The sequence below is a fragment of the Diospyros lotus genome, chromosome 2, assembly GCF_014633365.1.
Source record: "Diospyros lotus cultivar Yz01 chromosome 2, ASM1463336v1, whole genome shotgun sequence".
Taxonomy (NCBI): domain Eukaryota; kingdom Viridiplantae; phylum Streptophyta; class Magnoliopsida; order Ericales; family Ebenaceae; genus Diospyros; species Diospyros lotus.
Window position 1 is genome coordinate 14823396 of NC_068339.1, and position 10769 is coordinate 14834164.

General features: G+C 35.5%; 1 long non-coding RNA gene across 1 annotated transcript; it reads left to right on the forward strand.

The window, feature by feature from the left end:
* The first annotated feature begins 1286 nt into the window (after positions 1–1286).
* On the forward strand, positions 1287–10418 carry LOC127795573 (uncharacterized). The gene is made up of 3 exons (XR_008021831.1): positions 1287–2677; positions 3132–3203; positions 9256–10418. It is a non-coding gene; the product is annotated as an uncharacterized LOC127795573 (long non-coding RNA).
* Positions 10419–10769: the final 351 nt, after the last annotated feature.

The following is a 10769-nucleotide window of genomic DNA, read 5'->3' on the forward strand; positions in this document are numbered from 1 at the left end:
TTTTTCATGAAAAATATAGACAATCAAATGCGCCCTAAGGGTGTATTTAATAGGATTTAGTTGAAAAACAAAATATTTTTCAAGTTGCATGGAAAATTAAAACTTCCACTAGATGGAATTTTTTATGGAAAAGAGGTCAAATGATGCTTTAATATGGTTGTACCATAAAATTCTATTTCATGAAAAATATAGTCTATCAAACAATAAATATAGAATTTAATTTCTTGAATGAGACATTTTTCATGTATTTTTCATACTATCAAATACACCCTAAAGGTATATTTGATTGCAAATATGAAATTTGGGTGAAAAGAAAATATTTTCTAGGCAATTGAATTGGCTAGAATTAAATTTCAGGGAAAATGTGAATTGAAGATGTTTGATTTGACTTAAATTTTTATCTAGAAATTATTATATTTTCAATTTTGATGTTTGATTTTCATACATATAGATACATATATATGTATATATATAAATATGACTGTAAATGGCAGTTTGATGTTAACAGTGATGAGGAAGAAAACGAAGGGGAAGGGCCGTTGTTGCCATCGTCGTCGTCACTAACCGAGCTTCTTTTGTCACCATCACCGTTCACCCCTCGGCCGCTACCTCTCACTAGCCCTCTTGTTCACCTCATCCTCGTGACCAATGATCGTACTTCTCCTTTTTCTCGCGACTACTAGCCACTTTTTTTCTTCTCTGCCAGATAAGTTCGAATGATTTGCATAGAAGAAGAGATTTTCCATTTCCCTGAAAAATCTATTCCAACCCTTCTCCCATGGGAAAATCTTTTCCAACAAAAGTGAAAAATGGGTATCAAGTGACTCAAAGTAAGAAAATAAATTATCTAAAAAATTTGGCTAATCAAACACCTTAAAAGCTAGAATTTGGATGAAAATTAGTTATTTTCTATGAAAAATATGTGCAATCAAACACACCCTAAGTGCAAGTGTTTTTCATTCATGTGTTGTGTTATCATGTTTTTTGTTAAAAAAAAAATAAAATAATTTGTCAACTGAATTAAATTAATTTTTTATTTTATTATTTTTATAAATATTTAAAATTAGTTAGGCTATACTTAAATTGGTCGGGGCGGGGCGGGCCTCAAATTGAGACCCTGATTGGTGCTTGCTATATACGGTGTGTATTGTATGCTAAACCCACGGAAGCAACTAGAATATTAATATGTAATAATGTATTTTACCATCTCATTGAATTTGGTATCTGTTTGTTAGCGTACATTAGCGTACTTCGTATTTTTTAATTAGTATATTCTCTTTATGTTCTAATTTAACCCTAGCTTGAGTGGCTCTTTGTTCTTCTTCGTCTGTTTGTTCTTCTTCTTTGAATTTGGTTTACACAAATCACTTTGGTTTTTGATTTCTCACATATATAGTATCAGAGCCATTGAATCACATTCGTCGCTGATTTGTATCATCAACATCTTCTTCTTCTCCCGCCATTGTTGACGCCCTTCACTGTCTGACGTCGCCGCTCCTTAGAGCCGCCGTCGACCGTCACCGCCGTTGTTGCTGCCGTTTACGGCCGGCTTCGCCGCCACCATCAAACGCCGGGCCGCTTGTGTGCTTTCTCTGTTCGGTTCTCTACTCCCTCTCGATTTGAACTCATCTTTGGGACTCTCAGACCTCAGATACGATTCTGCCTCTCCTGCCTCGTCTTCTTCTGCTTCGAATCACCTTCGTCGATTGCCCTCCCGTCCGACCGCCACTGCCGCAAGCGCCACCATCTTCAACCGCCGTTCATCTTCCTCCTACGGCAGATCGTCCGACCGCCTCTTTCCCCCTCGCCGGCCACTTTGGTCTCTTGCTCGACCGTCGCCGTTCGCCCCTTCGCCGTCTTCTTCTTCGCCTTGCCGGCTGTTGTTGCAAGCTTCCTTCCTCCTCCGTTGCTTCTGCCATCAACAGCCATTGAAGAAGTTTAAGAAGCTTCGAAGTTTCAAACCCAGATCTGGCCGATCCGACCCGTCAAATCTGCCAAACAGATCTAGTTTATTTTTTGTCCAGATTTGATCCAAATTCAGTACCGTCTGAGTCGCTCTCAATTGGAATTTTGTTTATTGGTCTTTTGGCATTATTTTATCTTCGTATTGAAATTATTTGGATTCAATGCGCTGTGTGAATTAGTTTACTTGTGGTTTGAGGCAAAGTATTGGTTGTTTGTGTGTTATTGACAACTGAAAGAGATAATTCAATTCAATCCATTACTGTAAGGTTAAATGGAAAAAATTATTGGATAATACTATTCGGCCCGAAATGGTGCCCGAAAAAGTGCCACCCAAGATGGAATTACCATTTTACCCATAGTTCAATTTATAGAAATGACCCCATTTCAACCTTCCTTATCCGGCTAAATCTCTCACTCTCTTCTCATTCTCTTCTTTCTCTCTCTCACAGCCTCATTTCTCTCTCTCTCTCATATTCTCTGCCTGACTCATGCTCCCCTTAGAAGAGGCTTGTTCCTCTCTTTCTCTTGTTAAGGCCATCTCTCTATTTCTCATGTGCGTCCGACCGAGCCCACCGATCTCCTTTGGGCTCGTTCCAGCCATCTCTCACTCTCCAGCCCCTGCTACAGTGTCTCCAGCATCCCTTGGCTCGATTCTTGTTCGATCTACAATGAGATATGTCTCTAGTTTTACAAAAAATGATTTTCAACAAAGGTATATGTGAGTGTTGAGTTTGGCCAAAGATTTAAGCTTAGATCTATGGAGATTCAGTCATTGGATCTTGTTGGTTTTTGGGTATGTTTGTCAATGGGCATAAGAGTGTTGGGTGGTTGCCTCAGATGGCCAAAAACCACCAGCCACGGTAGTCGGTGGCGATTGGCAGTGTGTTTAAATGGGTTTTGGGTTTGGCCAAAACTTTAAGCTTAGATCTACGGAGTTTCAGCCGTTTGATCTTGCTGGTTTTTGGGTATATTGGTTGATGGGCCTTTGGGTATCGGCTGGTTATCTCTGATCGTCGGAAACCACTGGTTACGGTGGCCGGTGGTGCCTGGCAGTGTATTTTTAAGTTTGGTTGAAAATTAAAACTCAGATCTACTAAAATCTAACTGTTAAATTTGTCCCATTTTTTTGTATGTTAACTCTCTTGACTTGATGTTTCTGATGGTAGGCTCTGATCGTGGGAAGTTTCGGCCGGCAGTAATCGTCGGAGGCGTTGGTAGTGGCGGTTACATATATACAGGTATTTATATATATATTTAATATTCTCTTTTCTCTTTTGTAATTATTTTAATTTATATTATAAATGTTAATATTTAATTATAAATTTGTATTGAAGATGTTGAAGTTAATATTGAATTTGTATTGAATTGGTGATATTTAAATATTGTGAAGGTTAAAATTAAATTGGATTGGTTTAAATTTAAATGTTAAAAAATTGAATTGGTTTGTATTTGATTTGTGAATATTTGAATTGAAATTATTAAGTTTATTTAAGAATTGAATGCTATGTAGTTATTGTTAATTTTATTTAAATTTAAATATTTATTAATGTGTATATATATTTTAAAATTAGCTCAATATCAAATTTATATTTATATTTATTAATGTGTATGAAGTTAAATTTAAATTTTATTAATCTGAAAATTAACAATAGAAACGATTTTTTTGTAAATGATGTAATAATATATAGTAAATAAACGCTTAATGTATTATACATTTTATTAAAAAGAAAATTCTTTACTCGTACAAAAAAAAAAAGTCACTTAACATGGCTGAATTGATATTCACATCCACCAATTGGATTCATCTTTTTTTTTTTCATTTTAAAAATAATTTCCTAATTCTCTTACTTTAAATCAAGGAAAATATGTTTTTAATTAATTTTTTTTTTTCATTTACCAAAACACAAGTATTTGTAAGGAGTATTTTTTTCATTTACTCTACCATCAAGGTGGGGAATGAGTTGGTAAGTCCATTATTTACAAAAAATGTCTTTCATTTTATATTTTTTATGATTTAATAATACTCATTATGTATATATATATAATTTATGGATCTTAGTACTAAATAAAATTTTTAAAAGAATAAAAATTTTAATTAAGAGAAATGCATTATTTGTTTGATAAATTAAAATAAAACTAAACTCAAATGAACAAATTTTTGAACAATTAGTACTTCTCGTGGTGTTTCTCCATTTGGTTAAAAAAAATTAAAAAGGTACAACTCAATCTCTATGCATCACATGAAATTATTTGATTATTTTTTAAAATTTTATTTAATATAAATTTAAAATATATAAAAACATTAATAATTATTTAAATTCAAATAAAATTAACAATAACCACTTCCCATTCAATTCTTAACTAAACTTAATAATTTTAATTTAAAAATTCACAAAACAAATACAAACTAATTTAATTTATTCACATTTAAATTTCATCCAATTCAATTTAATTTTAACCTTCACAATATTCAAATACCACCAATTCAATATTAACTTCAACATTTTCAATACAAATTTATAATTAAATATTAACAATTACAATATAAATTAAAATAATTACAAAAGAGAAAAGTGAATATATAAATATATTTACATATGTAACAGTCACCACCAACGCCTCCGACAACCATCGCCAGCCAAAACTTCTCACGATAAGAGCCTACCATCAGAAACACCAAGTTAAGAGAGTTAACATACAAAAAAATGGGACAAATATAATGGTTAGATTTTAGTAGATCTGAGTTTTAATTTTCGGCCAAACTTAAAAATATACTGCCAACCACCACCAACCACCGTAACCGGTGGTTTCCGACAATCAGAGATAACCAGTCAATACCCAAGGGCCCATCAACCAACATACCCAAAAATCAGCAAGATCAAACGGCTGAAACTCTGTAGATCTAAGTTTAAAGTTTCGGCCAAATCCAAAACCCATTTAAACACACTGCCAGCCGCCACCGGCCACCGTGGCCGGTGGTTTCCGGCGATCCGAGGCAACCACCCAACACTCTTATGCCCATTGAAAAACATACCCAAAAACCAACAAGATCTAACGACCGAATCTCCATAGATCTAACTTAAATTTTCGGCCAAACCCAACACTCACATATACCTTTGCTGAAAATCATTTTTTGTAAAACTAAAGACATACCTCATTGTAGATCGGACAAAGATCGAGCCAAGGGATGCTGGAGACACTATAGTAGGGGCTGGAGAGCGAGAGATGGCCGGAACGAGCCCAAGGGAGACCAGAGGCTCAGTCGGACGCGCAGGAGAGAAAGAGAGAGAGAGAGATGGCCTTAACAAAAAGAAGGGATGAACAAGCCTCTTTGAAGGGGAGCATGGGTCAGGCAGAGAATATGAGTGAGTGAGAGAGAGAGAGAGAGAAAGGGGACTGTGAGAAAGAGAAAGAAGAGAGTGAGAGATTGAGTCAGATAGGAAAGGTTGAATGGGATGGGTCAGGCAGAGAATATGAGAGAGAGAGAGAGAAAATAATTTGAAATTTGAAATTTCAGCTGCCCTTTCTTCACTGAAAATATCGCGATATTTTGGAGGTAATTTCGCGATATCTATGGGGTGGCACTTCTTCGAGCACCACTTCGAGCTGAATAGCATTATCCAAAATTATTTGTATTGAAGTACCATGATAAAAAAAATTCTTAAAAGTAAAAAATTATGACAATATATTAGTAGAATTGTTGTGCAACCTTAGAGTACTGCTACTAATTATGTGACAGAGTAAGATACTTGGGAATCAAATAATGCAAAAATTCTTACTTAGATTTACAATTCTATTGAGCATTCCATTAGTACATAGCTGGCAAAGTACGAAACAACAAAGAAGATTTGGGATCATTTGCAAAAGTTATACACTAACTCTAAATTTGCAAAATGATATTAGTTAAAGAATAATATATGAGTTTTACAACAGAAAAATATGAATATTTTGGAGTTTTATATTGCTATGACCTTGATTTGGAATGTATTGACGCTTACAAAATCGACAGGACTAAAAGCATGTCAAGATTACATTACTTATATAGAATAACAACAATTGGTTCAGTTTTTTATGGCAACTTCATGGTCATTTTGAGGGACTTTGAGGCTCTATCTTGCATCGCACTCCACTTCCCTTAATTGATTCAGTTGTTAGTGAACTTGTGGTTGAGGAAACACATTTGAAATCTCTGACATGAGAGATATCTCTTCCCCCATCTGCACCTCAGTATTGACTGTATCCTCTCGATCATTTATTTAGAATCAGAATAAAGGTTATGTGCGGGTTGTTATTGATGAGTGTAGCTTTTGCCATTAAAAGGGACAATGGAAGTCTCACTATCCTAAATTATTAAAGAAACAAAAATCTTCACAGAGCCAACAACAATCACAACAGTGATTTTATTATCCCAATGCTAACACAGTAGCTACCGTGCCACCTTGTAACTTTTCTATACTTGGAGCACCATTTTCCTCTAGTCCCTTGTTGACTGCTTTAGCAGAGCAGTTTCAGAAGTTCCTAGCCACACAACCACATGCTATGTTAGCCTCTACTCATGCAAGTTTGTCATCCCAACGTCCCTCAGGTATTTCCTCCTCATGGATCTTTGACTCAGGTGCTTCCAAGAACATGTCATCTAACTTAACACCTTTTTATTCCTTGTGTCCCTCTAACTCATCTCTGTCTATTATTAGGGGTGAGGACAATTTTGGTTAAACTGAAGTAATCGAACCGAACTGACAAGTTCGGTCGGTTCGGTTTGGTTATTTTTTTTCAAAATTACAATTCGATTAAATTTTTTGGAAAATTCGGTTTTCGGTGTTCGATTCGATTTTTTGCTTGAAATAATTGAAATAATCAAAATCGAACCGAACTTCCAAAAACGACATAGTTTTGGGTTTACAATAAAAGCAAATGAAAATATCCCCAACCCCAAATGACAAACAAAGACTCAGAGGAGAGAAGACCCGATTAGAAAGCGGAAGGATCAAATCAATCCTTCCATTCACTCCACCCTCTCCCTTCTATCGTCTTCAACGCTCTGGCACGACGGCAGCATCGCCTCCTCCGATGCCGACATCGACGTTGCAGCACCCGAGGCAGAGACTCACTCACCTGGGAACTGGAAGGCTAGACCGAGACGGACGCGAGACTCCGAGAAAAACCAACACCAATAGAGAGAGAAACCCTTTTTCCGTCACCATCGTTGTCGCCTCCACCTTCGACACCTTTCCCTTTGCCATCAGCAGTCAACCCCCCCTCCCGCCTTTCCTTTTGCTGATAATCGTCCCATTCATCGAACCCAGACTGACGCCTTTCCCTTAGCCGATCGCTATCCCCTTTGTCTCTTTGTTTCTTCCTTTCCTTCTGCTTGGATGATCGGCCGTCAGACAGAGGTTAGTATTGATGTTAGGTTAGGGTTTTAATTTTTCAATTTTTTTGACTTTTAGTGAGATTAGTTTCTTGATATTTCTTCATTTGCATTATGGATTTTTCGTTTGTATTTCCTTTTTTCGCACAAATTGATTTGTATTCTCTCAATCTCTAAATGATTTTGCATTTTTCTGTATCAATGGATGTTGTTTTATACTGATTTTGCACAAATTGATTTAACTTTCAGTGAGATTTGTATTTCATTTTTGCAAATCAGTTTGTTTCTATATTAATTTTGCATAATCGGTTATCGGCTATCAGTTTGATTAACTTAGTTTAGATTTTGGTTAGTTCGGTTTCGATTAGTTCGATTAGTTATAATTAATCGGTCGGTTCGGTTCGATTATTACATGCGATTTGGTTCGCTTTGATTAATATTTTTTGATCGGTTCGGTTCGGTTATAACCAATTGCACACCCCTATCTATTATGACTGTCGATGGCACCCCATTGCCCTTGGTAGGTGTTGGTTCTATTAACACACATAATTTATCACATTCAGTTGTATATTGTGTTCCATTTCTTACCTTCAATCTTATTTGTAACGCGCCATGAGTCCCAGCGAATTAAGTTCAAAATTTAAATGTAGGAGGCGTTAATTAATCTTAAAAAATGAATAGTTATCTTTTTCTTTTTTCCTTTAAAACAGTTTAAGAAACATTATTTCCTTTATTTTTAGAATAATAAATCTTGGTTCCACACGTGTGGAAAAAATTATTTAAGTTGGTAACTTTCAAACCCATTACTATCATGTACCTTGGAATTCCATAATTTATATTCAAGTGTCCAAAACAATACCACGGAGAGAAATCTCTACTTTCTTCTTTATAATGAGAACAGCACAAGTTCACATGTTGTTTAAATATGGAAGACCCAACATATGAAGATATGAGCCACAGGTTCCTTAATATTGATGATTACAAGAATAGTTTGTAAGTACATAATTCCACCCCTGAAGTAATAACCATTTAACCATTCATATTTCCTTATGGAAATGAACTTTCCAGAGACCATCTTTTTAGTAGAAAATGGTAAAAATAGTCTTAACTTATTTTCCTTCTTGCAAATGGCTAAATGAACTTGGGATTGAATAATGTTTCCTTTTGGAATTTAAACATGGATCATGAATACATTACTTAAAAGTCACCATACTTAGATTCTTTAATTTTATCATAAAGAATAAATCTTACTACACCCAAATAAAAATTTGTAGTATAACAAGGTGGTTATTTAAATGCTTAGTTTACAATCTCACATGTTTATAAAACATGGTAAAAATAGCAATAAGTTGTTTTTCCTTTATCATTGCTTGGGCCTGAGGTACCTGTCATTGTGCCCAGAATGTTGAATATTTCAAGGGTATAAACATTCAAATTAGATACAAATATCTAAGTGAGATGACTCAATATTATAATGCGTGCAAATGCATTATGCAGAATGTCATGAAGTAACTCAATGGTAGTGACGCCAACGTATTGCAATCACCCATACCGACCATCATGTTATCATAAAGCCATAGCCATTATTGACTTGGAATTATGTGGTCCAAGACCACGTAGATGATGCAGACCATCTCAAGTCACTAGCCATGAATGTAGTGATGTGTACTCAAATATATAAAATACGATATAAAGGTAAATAAATGAAATGCAGGCCACCCAAATGTAGATAAAATATGCAAGAGATGCAAGAGTTTACAAACATGAATCACTCATTTCAGCGATCTGACTCGGGTACTGTTCACGGCAGCCTGTTGAGTTTTTCTACATAAAACACATATTTTCAAAAACCAAATGTTAAATGTTTTTATATAAGATTATAGATAACAATTAAATGTATATTTTTTGGAAATTTTTAGGTACAACGAAGCTTGCACGTGCCCCCACGCCTCGCCAGAAGAATCCCCACGCGCCCGCATGCGTTGATTGTCTTCCTTGGTCGCGTCTAACAAGATGACGGCCAGCCCTATGTTTTTTGCATTTTTTTTACTCATTTTAACTCCATTTTGCTCCTTGTTTGAACCTACAACTCCCTCTTTCTCTTCTCTACAGGATTATAACTTAAAATTTAACTTACTGTGCTGTTTCAGGTGACCCACGCTCAGTTTTCTACGCGTGTTCTTGCAACTTCGGTAACCCGTTTTCTTCCTTATTTTCTGGTGAAAACACTTATTCTTTCTTTCAGAATGTCCCTCACACTTCTAAGAACATGGTTATCCCCTCAAAACAGCATGGGTTTGCCTTAATCCCTTACGTTTCCTTCATCCTTATCCCAAAGTCCAAATTTATAGAAGAAATGGGCCAATCTCCTTCCACCACACTTTCCGCCTCATGCCTAGGCTTGAGGGTTCATGATGGCCATTTCCAGCCGACAGTTGGTCCGTTTGGTTACTCCGGCGAGTTTTGTTGAAGGTTTTCAATAATTACGCTTTGGCCTAAAGTTTGATATTTTTATGCTTTAACCCCTGAAATTTTTGATATTTTAACCATCTGTGTAGCTTCTTATTTTAACCCCTGATTTCCTAAAAGATGTTCATTTCATCATTTAGCGTCTCCTAAAATGTTTTTCTAATATTTTGAGAAATTACATTTTTACCTGATTTTTCTTAGAATAGGGGTTTTAGTCTCGGACTCTTGCGAGTTCTTTGGACATTTCTTATTTATTAAATTACCGGAGCTTACAAATGTCTTGGGTATTACATTATCTCTGTTGGTCAGTTATGTGATTCTGGTTACTTGGTTCAATTTTCTTCTACTGCTTACTGTGTACAGGATCCTCGATCTCAGAAGCTGATTGGGATAAGTCTTAGATAATGAGGGCTATATGTTTTGGACAATCTGAGACCACCGCATGTTGCAGCCTTTGGTGTTGATTTGTCATCTTTCTCTTTGAATTCCTCTTCTTCTAGTGTTTATTTGTGACATTCTCGCCTTGGACATGTTTTCGCTAATTGGTTAAAATTTTTAGTTTCTAAGGGTTATCTGGGCGATTTGCAAACTCATGACATTTCTAATTATAGTGGTTGCCAATTAGCTAAATTTTCTGCTTTACCTTTTCCTCATAGTGTTTCTAGTTCAGTTGAACCATTTGATCTTGTTTATGCTCATGTGTGGGGACCTGCTTCTATTGCTACAAAATGAGGGTCTAGATATTATGTCTCTTTTATTTATGATTATAGTCGTTATTGTTAGGTTTATCTTATGAAACAATGCAATGACTTTCTTTCTATTTATTGTTTGTTTAGAGCACTTGTTAAAACTCAACATTCTGTTGTAATTAAGTGCTTTCGGTGTGTGACTTGGGTGTGGATTATACATCTATTGATTTTTCTGCATTGCTTGTTTCTGATGGGACAATTCACCAAACTTCTTG